Source organism: Podarcis melisellensis, assembly GCF_964234715.1.
Source record: "Podarcis melisellensis genome assembly, chromosome: 1".
Taxonomy (NCBI): Eukaryota; Metazoa; Chordata; class Lepidosauria; order Squamata; family Lacertidae; genus Podarcis; species Podarcis melisellensis.
This window is the reverse complement of record NC_138528.1, coordinates 129,120,583-129,135,483: the sequence shown is the minus strand read 5'-3', so window position 1 is coordinate 129,135,483 and position 14,901 is coordinate 129,120,583. Positions and strand designations below refer to the sequence as shown.

The window sequence follows — 14,901 nt, the reverse complement described above, 5'->3', positions numbered from 1 at the left end:
AAATTAAATTAAAATTATAGAGCATATACCCTGCAATAAATCTATTATGCATCATAGTGATTTCAGTGTTATTATCATATTCCATCAGCACAAAATAAAGATAGTCTTAACTCCAAAAGGGATTAAGTTCAATATTCAACCTCTCCTCCCCATCCCTAATCCCTGTAACCTTCCCCAAAAGACTAACTCCTACACCTAGGGTTGAGAGTGGAATTGTCTGTCTCTTCCTTCAGGAGCCAAATGCTTTTGCACTAAGCTGAAATTGGGGGACGAAAACATTAACCCCCTCCCCACAGAAGTAGAAAATGTTTTACATTGTTATATTGCAATCAAAAAGAAAACAATAGCCCAATTATTGCCCATTTTGGTTATAGAGCCTGTAGCTCCCTGTAAAACTTTTATAGTTGGTAGCTGAAGTGGGGCCTCAAAGCAGAGAAGAAGCAATCTGTGTTGTTTTTGCTGTTGTGGGTTTTTTTAAAGGTGTCATCTTGTTTTTCCTGCCCTTCTACTCCACATTTGCTGGCAGTCTCCTTCTTTGAGTTCTGTGTCTTCTTCTCCACTGCTTACTTCTCAGTTGTTTGTCTTCATCTGATTGCAGTCCCAGTTGATTTAATGTATTTTTGATTGCAGTTGTATGGAAGAAACTTTAGGTAGATTATGAGGCATTTGAATGGCTCAACCCATTGGTACCTTATTGGCTGCTACACACGAGTGCTGTGGTGTAAATGTTAAGTTCACATCTGCATTGCAGCATTTCTGTGAAGAGATCCTGGTAGATGTTTAAATTGAATTTTCTATTATGATTTTTTCCAATGTTCTAAAATTTTGAAATAAGTAATTTTTAATTATGTAGGAGCTAAGGTGAACAATAATGTTTCTTGGAGTAAAACTTATAAAATTCTAGCTTTGGACGCATAATATTAGCCATATGTCAAGAAGACTGTCCTTCCTGGTGAAAGGCCTATGAAGACCATATTCAGGCCAAAATAAAATACTATCATCCTTAAACAACAACAACAAAAGTCATAAAAATCACTCCAGTGAGGACTACTGCATTTCTAAAAGTGGTGTCAACTCAGACAGTAGTCTTTAATTTTTCACAAATGACAATATACAAATTGAAGAATGAAGGTATTTTACCATCTGTCTTATCTGTCAAAATCCAATAGTTTGAGTTATGAAGAACTATCTTGTAGTTAAAGTCAGACAAACAGACAGCTTATAAAAAAGAGCAATGTAATGTTCTCAGATTTCCAGAGATAACAGTGTCAGACTCATCTTACTTTGTAAGTACTAAGTTTGGTGCTGTTTCAACTGCACAGCAACCTTTCACCTGAAAGGTCAGATCTCTCTTGGATGTGTTCATGAAGGCCAGATATAGAGAACATTCACAATCTCAAGGCTTAAGAAGCAATAATCACCTTGGTAAGAATAGTATCTCCTATGTTCAAGGAAGAGAAAGTGTAAGGAGAGCAAAAATGTTTTACTGCTCATATCTTGGTGATTAACCTGGAGCATACAAAATAAAACGATGGTATAGGACCAGTGTCTCTCACCATATTTTTATTCTTCAACATGATTTCATGGAATACACACAAATGCATAAGGCCTTTGGTATCATGTGCTCTAAGCCACCATGTGCATGGTAAAAAAATCAAAAAAATCAATGCACACTGATTTTTTTTTATTTTTACATGCACCCCCTTGCCCAAGTTGGGCAGTCAGCCAGGACCTTCTGAAGTGGTTCAGAGCTCAGCACTGGTGCCAGGACACCAGCAAAAACTATGCCAATGGGTTTGCTCTCTGCATCCCCAACAGATAACGTTGGAGTTCTGGGTTCCTGCAGTATTCAACATGGTTGTACACAGGGCCAGCCCATCCACGAGGCAAGGTGAGGCAACTGCTTCAGGCGGCAGGATTCAGTGGGGCAGCAGATCCTAATGAAGATTTTTCTTCCTTCCTTGTTCCTGATGTAGATCTTCCCTCGCCCCTTCTTTCCTTGAGGGGCAGGGAGATGCCATTCTGGGATCCTCCTCAGTGGCCAAATGTTTTGGGTCAGCCTTGGATGTACAGCAGGGAAGCAGAAGCAAGCCAGCGTGATTCCTTGTGATGTGTGGCTGCTGACTGGAGAGAAGATGCCCAAGGCATTTAAAAAATATTCATTGCCTTTATTCTCCAGGATTTTGAAGCTGGAAGTGGAGGCGAAGAACAGAGGCATGGGACTGGGCGATACTGGTTAAAGAAGACTGCCCATGCAGAGAGCATAGCTGTTAAGTGTCCCTTATTTGAAGGGACAGTCGCTTATTCCAGCGCCATGTCCCACTGCTGTCCCTTATTGATGGATGTCCCTTAAATGTCCCTTAAAATTTCAAAGGAAGCAGCTCCTCTCCCTCCCTCCCTGCCAGCCAGGGAGGAGGGAGGCTCCAACTGTGTTGCTTGGCTGCGTTGCTCACCCAATAAGAAGTCTAAGAACGACTGGGGGGTGGAGCTTGCATCCTTGTGTGTGGCTAGTTAATGCAAGCTAAGGGGGGGGTTGAATGCTGGACGCCATTTTGTTGCACGTGCTGCTGCAAACTTTGCAGTACAAAGCCAGGCCGGGGAGCCATCTTAAGTTGAGGCTGCATAGGCCTTGTGGTGCATGTGATTCAGATTTTATTCAGTTGAATCTCTGGTTACAAAGTTGGTTGGACAGAGTTCTCGAAGCTACCAGCATGAGTTTGACCAGACTGCAGGAGGACAGGAAGACTGGAGTGCCTGGAACAGGTGAGGCTGCAGGTCCCTTATTTTGGCTGCTGGTCCCTTATTTTCAAATCTGTAAGTTGACAGCTATGGCAGAGAGGGATGGCCACACACCACCCAAAATGCTCCTGAATGGTGTAGCAAAGGTGTCACTGGAAAATCAGTGTCAAGCCTCAGCAAGGATCTGGTCAGGCGCATGTGGTCAGGTTTAAAACCTGAAGGAAGGGAGTTTGTGTCAGTCCAAGTGGTCTGGAAATAGACACATTGTCAAAACTAAGGATGGATCAAATGGATCTTATGAAAAGTGTGTCCTTATAGAAGAGACAAGCTGCACAGCTCAAGGAGCAATCCTTGAGGCCTTTATAGGGTTTTATACGAGCCAGTGTCATATAGTAGTCAGAGGACTGGAAGAAGGCATGAGTAGCATTCTCTACAGGGGAAGAACACACTACAATTTTTTAAGTAGGTCCTACTTGTACTGTACCTGTACAACGACACTTACACTAGGGGCCAAACTTGTGGAAACCTTTTGGAAAATGTGTATTGTTGAGGTTTGATGGCTCATAACACCACTTTTCTTTGGAGTAATACTATAAAATTATATATCAATGGAAATATATTTTAATGAAGAATGTAATGCAATGAAGTTTGTTTAATTATATATATTCTATCAAAAGTTACAGCCAAATAACCAGAAAAAGGAAGCACAACTTGCTTAGGTTAATATGCAGTAGCTTTCCTTCATTTGAATGTAGCCAATGAGCATGAGTGTTTAGAGAGTGAATCGGGTGTCATATTGTTTTGGCAATGACCCCGTCAGCTCACAGTACGATTCAGCTAGATGTTATGTACTGGAGCTGAGAGGAGGACATTAGTTATTGCTATCAAGTTGGTTGGTTTTTTGTGTTCTTTCATTTAGTGAGCTTGTAAAACGTAATAAAATTAAAGAAATGGTGCAAAGAGTTGACTGGTCACCCAGAAAGTGATGTAAAATAGTACTATTAAGTGAACAAGGCTACAGTTTTGAAGAAATTAGAAGAAAAATCAGTGGAAACTTAACCGAAGGTGGCATTTCTAAATTTTTGAAGAGGTATAAGGAGACTCAGTCACTACAAAATCAGACTGGTAAAGGAAGGAAAAGGTGCACAACAGCAAGTGACGATAGAAGAATTGAGAAACTGTGCCTACGTGACAGAAGAAAATCATCTGGGTGTATACAAGATAACATGGCACAATGTACAGTGGTACCTCGGGTTACAGACACTTCAGCTTATAGACTCCGCTAACCCAGAAATAGTATCTTGGGTTAAGAACTTTGCTTCAGGATGAGAACAGAAATTGCGTGGCGGCAGCAGGAGGCCCCATTAGCTAAAGTGGTACCTCAGATTAAGAACAGTTTCAGCTAAGAACGGACCTCCAGAACGAATTAAGTTCTTAACCTGAGGTACCGCTGTAATGTGAAGTTGAGTGCAAGGACTGTTCGGCACAGACTGCAGAAATATGGTTTAAATGCTACGATTGTTGTAATAAATAATCCTTCATAAAAGTTATTGCATTACATTCTTCATTAAATTATCCTTCCATTGATATATAATTTTATGGCATTACTCCCCAAAAAAGTCATGTTATGAGCTATCAAGCCTCAGAAGTAATTTTTTCCCAAAAGGTTTCCACAATTTTGGCCACTAGTGTATGCATGTATTAGACAGACATGCTTGTAACACTTATGCAGGAAGCGTGACAGAGTTTAGGAATATAATCCAAGTAAATTACTATCATACCCTAGGATATGGTAGAGCCACATTGACCCCTTCTGGTTTCTAAGAATTTGGCATAAACCATCGGTTTAGTACAGTAGTCAGTTATTTCTTCAAAACAAAAAAGTTTGAGCATTTATAAACATATGAAAACAGTCTTGCTTCGTAATCTTTTTTTTCTACTCTAGAGAGGAGCAAAAAATTCAGAACAGGAGTGCTCCACCATTTTGCTCAAATTGTTGCAAGCAGAATCAACACAGGCAAAACCTACTCCTGCTTCTTAATTGTGCTCAAACCCAAACCCTCCTCCATGACAATGCCTGCTTGGGGAAAGATAGAGGTGAGCTTTTGGAGAGTGAGCTGCTCTCAAAAGCTGCACTGCGTAAAGCTGCTACTGGGGAACAAATGCTCCACAACCAGTTCTTCTAAGCTCCCAGACTAGCTTGATTTCTTCATCTACATGGTTGCATACCACACTGTTTTGGTGAGGTTTAAATAGAAGGAAACCACACATGATGTGGTTACTCTTCATACCAGTGCTGCAAGTTGAGATGATGCCAATAAGGGGAAAAACACATCTTATAACCCTTCTACCACTGAGATTCCTCATTGCCGGGGCTTCAGTTGAGATTCCTGCATTGCAGGGGCTTGGACTAAATGACCCTTGGGACCCCTTCCAACTCTATGATTCTACATTGTTTCTGCATTTTAGCATTTATTTCAAGATATCTAGACTGCCCTTCATTCAAACAGATTTCAAGCTGGTGTACAAAGGATATAAATAAGCTAATTCATCAACAAAACATCAACATTCATAATGGAATGTCAAAAATGAGAAACAGCAATAATATTGTAAAACAATCATGCAGACTAAATATATCTGTTTAAATGCCCTGTCAAATATAACCTGGCACCAAAAATAGTGTACGGTTGGGGCCTAATGCCGTTTGAGGAGAGCATTCCCGAGTCAGGGCACCACCACATTAACATCATGGAAGCACAGCGTAAGGTGTGACAAGAGACAGGGGAGTAATGCATGCAAGTTTCAATTTTAAGCCTACCTAATTTGCACTTCCAGAAATAATGTGTGAACTACAATGCAGCACTATATGAACTAAAACACAGCTACCCTTCAAAATTCACATTTCTCCAAATTTACAATGCAATTTTCTAACTAAATGTGTACAAAATTGAGGAAAGTGCAGAAAATGCATGTATTAGCAAAAAAAGCCATAAAAATTTGCTTGCAAAAATGTGTTGAAATCTACAATTAGGACACATATGCACTAAAATATTGATGAATTTTTAATGAAAATTTACAAACCGTTGTGGAAATGTGGAGAATGGAACTTAGGAGTGGAAAAACGAGACACAAAAGATTAACAGATCTGTCCATCTCAAGATGTGACCAAGTGGAAATAGCAATCAAGCAGCTCAGATATGAACATGCTGCTACATTCATTTTCATTCTGAATGGTAAATGTAAACATGTGGGGGAGATCAGCTTAAGATTGGCGCTGCTGGGGAGCAGGGCCTAGAAGAAACAATGCCTAGCAAGAGAGGAGTATTCCAAAAACCAAAGGCATTTGGTTCAAGCAATCACACTGATGCAGAAACAACAATGGTAATAAACGTATTTCCAGAGGCCAAGTGACCCGACTGCTGCACAGGAGTGTGAAGTTAAAGATAAACTTCACAGCAAATGATTAAAACAGAAGTGCATGCCACCAAATCAGATACAACACGACCTATCAGCCAATAGTTATTGCAGAGATAATTGTTCCAAATCAATCAATAACACCAAGTCACTTCATCACCGACTACAGAAACCACTTTCTTGCACGGGGCTTATAAGCCCATGTCCATGGTCTCACTGCCACCATTAGAGTGATAAACAGTTTAAACGGCACCAGGGTCTGATGTGTAGATCAACTGAGGCCCCATAAAGAATCTGCACAAGAGATTCTTCGACAGGGATTTACTACCTCCAGATTTTATTCTCTCGCTGCTAAGATTACTTCTGTCAAACACTGAGAAGAGATAAGTAAACAGAAAAGGGATTTTTCATGCTGTATTGTTCCGAAACAGTTTTAGAAAGGAATTCAAAGCTTAATGTGCTATTGGATTAAGCTATGCTAAGGAGCACCTGGCACTGAACTAAAAGGGGACCCAGTTGTATGATTTTCTCACTATGAAGCGCCCAGCAATTTGAATCATGCAACGAAACTGTCTAGATATTCTCTGAGGACAGTCACAGACTTCATGTTACTAGTGCCAAATTATATTAGACATTTAATTTTAAACCTTGGGTACTTAAATGTAAAACCTTACAACTGTAATAGTCATAAAGCAGTGGGGCATTCCATTTCTTAGAATGAATTTTTCTACACCCCCCTTTAATTTAACCAGCACCTCCTGTTTTGTAGCTCTACTCTCTATAAAGTAATTTATCTAATTAGGGAATGTTCACAGTTGCTTAAAAGACGGAAGCTGCAGGGAACCAAAGATCTTGATAGGAAAACCTTGAAAACTTATCCAGAGCTACCAAAATTCAATTTAATGTGAAAAAGTGCAGAGAAATAATGAATCCCAATATGTTTTTTTTGCCTAAAATAAAACCATGTGGCAGGCACGCTCTCCAGCATATTGGCATTTGAACTGAAAAAGATCCTTAGCTTCTGCAGCTTACACATAAAAACCTTTTATTGAGCATAGGTGAAAAGGCTGAAATTAAAAAGATTCTTTCATTCGTCAACAAAATGGGCACAACCATGAGATCAATTAAAAAATGACATGGATGGAACTATTGGCTACCTCCTTATGGCCTTCCCACCCTGTGAAACAATCCTAGAAGCTAAAATTGTCTACAGAAATGCGGTCTTTGTATTGCTTTGCATTAGTCCAGCCTTCACCAATATGGTACCCTCCAGTTGGGTTTGTCTAACTCTCATCGGCCCCAGTCAGCATGGCCAGGGCACTGGGCACCACAGATTCCCCTGGCATGTTCCAAAGCAATACGGAGCCTACAATTTGCACACATTGTCACTGATGGGGAGTGCAACATTGTCTAGAACAGGCTGATCACCAGGGCCCTGGATCTAGAGGCCACTAACCAACTGCATTCCTGCCTGCCTTGTCTGGGCTGAGGTTCAGTATCCTTTTCCTCATCCATTTACATCCACGTTGAAGGTTTTCAAGGCAAAGCAAAAACCAAAGAGAAATGCATATAGCCCAAGCTCAAAAACCAAATGCTAGAAAATGAAATTTATCAAATTTTATAACCACCAAAATTTAAAAACCAATAGATTGGTACATGGAAAATAGAAAAGTGAATGTTTATATATGGTAAACATCGAGTATAGCATGTTTCAATCAAACATAGGTCTTCTTCGGTGGTGTAACAGTCAAACACAAGTTACTTCTGCAAATAGGCTGATAATCTTAGAACTCAGTTTCATGTGAGACAATACCTTCTGTAAATTCTGAAAGGGGGCATGTATAAAGCCATCTATAGGGACAGAGGGCAGCTGTTGCAACCCAAGACTCTGCAGAGAACACCAGAGAAGATGGTGGTTTCATTAACATATGTTGGTTACACAAGAGAGATCCAGGATGTAATTCACAAACATTGACATTTGCTCAGAGAGATACCTATATATCAGGGTGACCCCCTTGCTTGCATAAAACTGCAAAGAGAACCTAAGAGATGTGCTGGTTCATAGCTCATGCGAGCCTAAGGCATTGCCTTTGGACAGAATATTAGAAGGGGAAGAGGTGAACAGTAAGAATGCAGTCCTAAACACAATTACACACAGGAAGACAGTAAATAGTTACTATCAAGTAAACAGGTTTGCAGTTGTGTGCACAAATACATCAGGGACAGGCCCATTGAACAACAAACATAACAGGACTGAGCAATACTGTTAAATTAAAAATTCTTTCTTTTTTTTTACCCAGACACCTAACAACTGTATCAATGTTGGTGTAAGTACAGGAGTTTACACTACAACTCTGTATGCACTCACTTTACATTTTTTAAAAAGAATAATACTTTATTTAGAATTCAACAATAACAAAGGAAAAAACCCAGAAATTGCTACATCAATTCATTACAATCAACCAATTTTAACAATATATAAATAGTAATTGAAAAATTACACATCACTTTTAACTTACTGAAATTTTCATATTACACTTTTATCTCTTTATCTCTTTCTTAACAGATCAAAGAGAGAAAGACCAAGAAAGGAGGCACAAAAAAGAAAAAGGAAGAAGAAGGGGGGTAGAGGAAAAGAAAAACAAAACAAAACAAACACATTTGACTTTCGATTAGACTCATTGTGTTATTTCTACTATTTTTTCACACACAGTTCCAAATTATTGTATTGCTTTCTTTGTTTTTGTCAGTTATCAAAAGACATTATATTTGTTGTTTTACAAGGATCATTCTATTTCTGCCAGGAGATATTTGTTATTGTAATGTTTTTCCAGATACTCTTTAAAGATTTTCCATTCTTTCCATACTTTGTTTTGGATAACCTCTAATTCTCCCTGTCTTCATGGCCATCTGTATTCTATCATTTGGACCTGCCATTCATTTATTATAGTTGTTTTGTCACTTTTCCAATTTCTTGCAGTTAAGATCCTGGCTGCTACTGTTGTGTACATAAAAAGTGGTCTAATTTCTTTTTTGATTTCTGGTGACATAATTGCCAGGAGGAAGGTTTCAGGTTTTTTTCTTAAATGAAAACTTAAATATTTTATTAAATAAAATAATAATAAAATTCATTGTAGATGTTATCCCAAAATTCTTTAATGGCTGTGCATTCCCACCACATGTGCATATATGACCGTATACCATCTTTACACCTCAAGCAAATTGGTGGTCTGTTTTTATACATCTTTGCGAGTTCTTCTTTATTTTTACTTTATTTTTCCTTTATTTTTATGGTATTTGGAATTTCGTGTTGTATTAAATTCTGCTCTATCTCATCTATGTTCAGTATCTCTTATATAAATTTTCATAATATTTCACAAAGCTCTGAATTATCATTTGTGGGTCTTCTATTACTTTTACTTCTATCTTCAATATGTTTATTAATTTTTTGTTCCGCCTTTTTTCAACTGCCAAGCTAGGAGCTTCCTTGGTTTATTGGCAAATTCAAAATTGCATTGTTTCAAAGTTCTTAAATTCCATTCCCTTTCTTGTTCTATCATAGTTGTGTAATCTGACTGTAATAATCTAATTTTTTGTTTTACCTTTTCATTCTTTGGGTTCTTGTTAAGTTCTTTTTCTTTCTTATTTAATTCTTCTAATAGTTTTACCTTTTTTCCTTCTCTTTTCTTCATAGAAATAAGAGTTTTGCTGAATAAAGTAACCCCTGATCACTACCTTACCTGTGTCCCAGACATTTCTGTCTATACCTTTATCCCAACTGAATTCAAAAAATTCCTCTATCATTTTTTTTGCTCCTTGTATTTTATTTCCATCATTTAATAAGGATTCATTTAATCTCCATCTTTTTCTTCCAGTTTTCCCAATTCCTTTTAAATTTAGAAATACTGGATTCTGGTCCGATATAGTTTTTGGTAGAATCTGTGTCTTATCTATTCTCCCAAGTAGCTCTTTAGATAGCCAAACAGCAGCTATTCTACTGGCGGATTTATTTGGTTCTGCAAAATAAGTATAGTCCCTTTCGGTTAGATGTTTAAACCTCCATGCATCTTTTATGTCCATATTTTCTACCAATTAAAAAAAACCTGCGTGGCACTTTTCCTTCTCTCCCCCCCCCCTTTCCTGGTGTTCTGTCCACCTCAGGGTTTGTTACCCTATTTAAATCTCCCATGAGGATAATTTTTTCTTCTGTGTATTCCCACAACCTTTTTTTCTAATTCTTTGAAGAATTCTGCTTTTTTTTATTGGGATATATTCCAACTAGGATAATTACTTCTCCTTCGTTTTTAATTCTAATTATTGTTATTCTTCGATTAGAGTCTTTGTATAACAATTCTGGTTCAAGGCTTGGTTTAACATAAATTACTATTCCTCTTTTTTTAACTTGATCTGAGGAGATAAATGCGGATCCTAACTCTGGATTTATCAAGACTCTTCTGATTTTTATTTACGTGTGTTTCTTGTAAACATATGATATCAAGTCTTTTTTCAGCAATATATGTTCTATCTTATTCCTCTTTTTCTTTTCATTTAATCCATTTACATTCCATGATCATAATGTTAGATTCATATTTTATTCGTTAAAACAAAGTGATTACAGTAAGATATTTTTTGTGTGTACAGGAAGTTTTTTAAAGATTCCATTCACATTGAGAGTTTTGCTCCGGAACCACAGATTTGGGACTGGAGTCACCATCTGTTCTTTGTCTTTTTCCTCTTAACTCCTTCCAATATTTCCTCCAGAAAATACTGAAGTCCTCGATTGTTTCTATTTTTCTCCTTTTCCCTTTAAAATGGAAGGAAATTCCTTCTGGAAATTCCTACTTAATGAATATAGATTTCACTTTGAGCGCTTTGGTTAGAAACTGGAATCTATATCTTTTTTTTAATAGACGGGGCAGGATTTCTTTCAAGATTATTATTTCATTTTCCTCGATTTAAAAAAATTTGGCCTCTTATTTGTAGGATTTGATTTTTTAGTTTGTTTGAACTGAACGTAATTAAACAATCTCCTGGTCATTTATTTACCTTAGCTTTTTTTGAATTTAAATACATTCTTGGTATTTTTTATTTCCTCTTCTTCCATGTCTAACCAAGTGGCCAGTTCTTTAATAATCCTCATTTGTATGTTTTCCTCTGGGGTTTCTGGGACCCCTCAGCCTGAGTTTTTTTCTCTAGTCTGCTTTTGTAAAATAGCCATTGCGTCCCATGTTGCCTCTTGGGTTATTTTGAATTATTCATTTTCTGTTTTAGTCCTTTCCCATTCTTTCTTATTCTCTCTGAATTCTTTTGAATTCTTTTTTCTTTCTTCCATATTTTGTGCTTTATTTTGAAGTTTGTTCATAGATTTTGTTAGTTCATTATTTTTTCCTGTGAGATCATTTACCTGTTTTTTCAATTCTGCAATCGATTTTGTATTTTCCTCAATTTCCCCTCCATCCTGTCTAATTTATCATTGATTCCTTTCACCTTCTCACTCAACTCTGTCCTTAATTCTCCTGTAATTTTTCACGACTCCAAATTAATTCTTTTAAATCCATCTCAGAATCCAATCCAGAGTTCCTCCTTTTGTGCTCATTGCGCGAAGAAGGCTTTTTTTGATGAGGACATATTTACCCTTATTCTTCTGTTTTCAATTTCAATGTTTTATTATTTCGATATTTCTATCCTTTTTTGGGGGGAAGAGAGGGTTGGGGTTAGGATTTAAAAGAAGAAAATAGGGGGGCGGCGGGATTGAGTATTTAATTCAAAATTTCCTTTTTGAGTTAGGTTCCTTAATTTCAAAGTTATTCCTCAATTTGTTATTTCCTTATTGCCACCTTCTTAATACTTTTTAACGTTCTGGAGGTTTGTGGTTAATATATTTCTTTTAAGGCGTCTTAATAATTATTTTACTTTCATCACAGTCCACCCAATCGTTTTTCAAATTATCGGAATTAAAAAAACTAATCAAAATTATTTCAAATTAACAGGATTAATAAATGAGCTAAAAAAAAATACGCTTATGGACACTTAATTATAATATAATCAATTCTATTCTGTCCCCCAGTAAATTATATAATTCGCGTTAATATTTCCCAACCCCAATTCCCACACAGATTTGATCTCTTTTACTGGTATTTTATGAATTCATCACTTTTTAAATCTCTCTTTTTTCCCTATTGCCTTCTAAATTCCTATCCAAAAATCCCATAAATTCATTATTTACAATATAAACAGTTGTTACCTTTCTTGTAACCAATTTATCTTATTATTGTTATCCCTTTATGCTATTACCACTTAGTTCATTTAGTTGGTTTTCTTGTTGTCTTCCGTCAAAGGCTATTCCCATTCAGTTCCTCTTATTCTTTTGTTACTGCTGCTCAGTCTCATTTAAAGTCTATGTTTCTCTCTCTCTCTTCTTTCTTTTCCTTTCTTTTTTATCAGTTGCAATTATATTTTCCGCCCCTTGGTGTCACTATTTTCTCTTTTCCAGTTCAACCAAAGGCTCTTTTCCTTCTTGTTTCTTCTTCTGAGTCGCCTCTTTTATTCAGTCTCCTTCTGTGGTTTCCGGTTTCTTCATTTAGTCCTTTAAGCAGCCCATCCCTCCTCTGAACCATGCCACGCCATCATTGCCAGAGGAACAGGTCCAAAAGCCAACAAACAAACGCCCACACAAAGCAATCAAAATAGAATGCAAAGAAACCAGTGGGTTCATTTCCTTTCTTGTTGTCTCTTTTGTGGCAACTGCTGGTTTCCTTTTAATATTTAAATCCCTTCAAGTATTTCTTTCAGTCAGTATGCCACTCTTTCTTTGTTTTGATCTCGCCTTTGTAAAATAAAGTCTTTAAGGCAGTTTTTCTCCCTTTAAATTTCACTCATTTTCGTTGCTGAGCCTTGCGTTAAGCAGCTGTGTTAGAGTTCAATTACAATGAGAATAAATTCAGTTTATATTCCCTATTGGTTTCTTTCAGCTGTTTACATACATTGTCTAATTGGCTTTGCATTGTTCAACTCTTGTTAAGGCTTCTCTATTTCAAATTATTCACCTTAGAGATCACACCCCCTTTGTGTATTTCACTCTATTTTTTAGCTTTTCCTTTCCTTCTATTTTGGAGGATTGTTTTCAATAGCCAATTAGTTAGAGTTATAAAGTGAAGTCTGGAATTTTTTACTGCCGTCTGCACCGTTTCGGGTCTGAGGCTTCTTGTTGCGGGGGAGGTCCTCTCCTTGCGCTGGGGCTTCCCCCTCTATCGCTTGACGACGGAGAAAGGGAAATCCCTCTTTGATGCTGCTAGAACCACTTCAACTCAGGGTCACCCCCTGAGCTTTTTGGGGGGGTCGCGTAGCCGCCGCATCACCCCAAAACCCCCAACAACTACCGCTCTTGCTCGAGAGAGGCCACAGAGCGCACCCGTCCTGGGTGCGGTAAAAACAGGAAGTCCCTATGCACTTACTTACTTTACAAGTCAAATTTAATTTAATCAGGCTTATCTTCTGAGGAGACATGTAGAAGTGTGAATTGCTGCAATATTTTTTGGGGGGTGGGGTATGGTAGTTTATTTCAATTAATTGCTGTTGACTTCAAGGTGTCCAACCATGCAGTGGGGTAGGAGAGCTGAACATAATGCCAATATATTTCACATCTGGAGACCCATGCGCCCCTTTGGTTTCAGATAGTAAAAGAGTGAAAGGTCAAGGGACTCCTGACTGTTAGGTCCAGTCGTGGCCGACTCTGGGGTTGCGGTGCTCATCTCGCTTTACTGGCCGAGGGAGCCGGCGTCCAGCTTCAGGGTCATGTGGCCAGCAGGACTAAGCCGCTTCTGGTGAACCAGAGCAGCGCACAGAAACGCCGTTTACCTTCCCGCCAGAGTGGTACCTATTTATCTACTTGCACTTTGATGTGCTTTCGAACTGCTAGGTTGGCAGGAGCAGGGACCGAGCAACAGGAGCTCACCCCGTTGCGGGGATTCAAACCGCTGACCTTCCGATTGGCAAGTCCTAGGCTCTGTGGTTTAACCCACAGCGCCACCTGTAGTACAAGAGTAGACAAGTCTAAAAAGCCCATGACACAAATTTCCATGGCACTCTAGTGGCTAGATAGGAGGCTTTGTTTGGCCAGAATCAAGTACAGTGGTACCTCGGGTTACATACGCTTCAGGTTACAGACTCCGCTAACCCAGAAATAGTACCTTGGGTTAAGAACTTTGCTTCAGGATGAGAACAGAAATTGTGCGGTGGCAGCGCAGCGGCAGCAGGAGGCCCCATTAGCTAAAGTGGTACCTCAGGTTAAGAACAATTTCAGGTTAAGAATGGACCTCCAGAACAAATTAAGTTCTTAACCCAAGGTACCACTGTACAGTCATACCTTGGAAGTTGAATGGAATCCATTCCGGAAGTCCATCCGACTTCCAAAATGTTTGAAAATCAAAGCACATCTTCTGCAGCCAACTGGAAACCCCGTCGGATGTTCAGCTTCCAAAAATAGTTCGCAAGCTGGAACAGTCACATCCTGGTTTGCGTTGTTCGGGAGCTAAAACGTTCGAGAACTAAGCTGTTTGACTACCGAGGTACGACTGCATACACTTCCAGTGTTAACACTAAATACATTACTTTGGTAAATGAGCCCCCATAGCCACTAGAGCTGTGCAAATTTGTGTCCCAGGCTTTTTAGACTTGTCTACCTATGTACTATCTGAAACTCAAAGGGTGCATTGGTTGCCAGATGTGATTCTCCACCCCCCCTGCTCT

General features: G+C 38.5%; 2 protein-coding genes across 9 annotated transcripts in view; one reads left to right on the top strand and one right to left on the bottom strand.

Moving 5' to 3' along the window:
* AGAP1 (ArfGAP with GTPase domain, ankyrin repeat and PH domain 1) overlaps window positions 1-14,901 on the bottom strand; it is a 306,162-nt gene that overhangs the window by 93,626 nt on the left and 197,635 nt on the right. The gene's annotated exons all lie outside the window — the stretch shown is intronic.
* TRPM8 (transient receptor potential cation channel subfamily M member 8) overlaps window positions 2,545-14,901 on the top strand; it is a 300,849-nt gene continuing 288,492 nt past the window's right edge. For all 5 annotated transcript variants that reach the window (XR_014168025.1, XM_081909848.1, XM_081909847.1 and 2 more), the window contains exon 1: window positions 2,545-2,763. The gene's annotated coding sequence lies outside the window, so the exon portion shown is untranslated. The remainder of the gene's footprint in view (window positions 2,764-14,901) is intronic.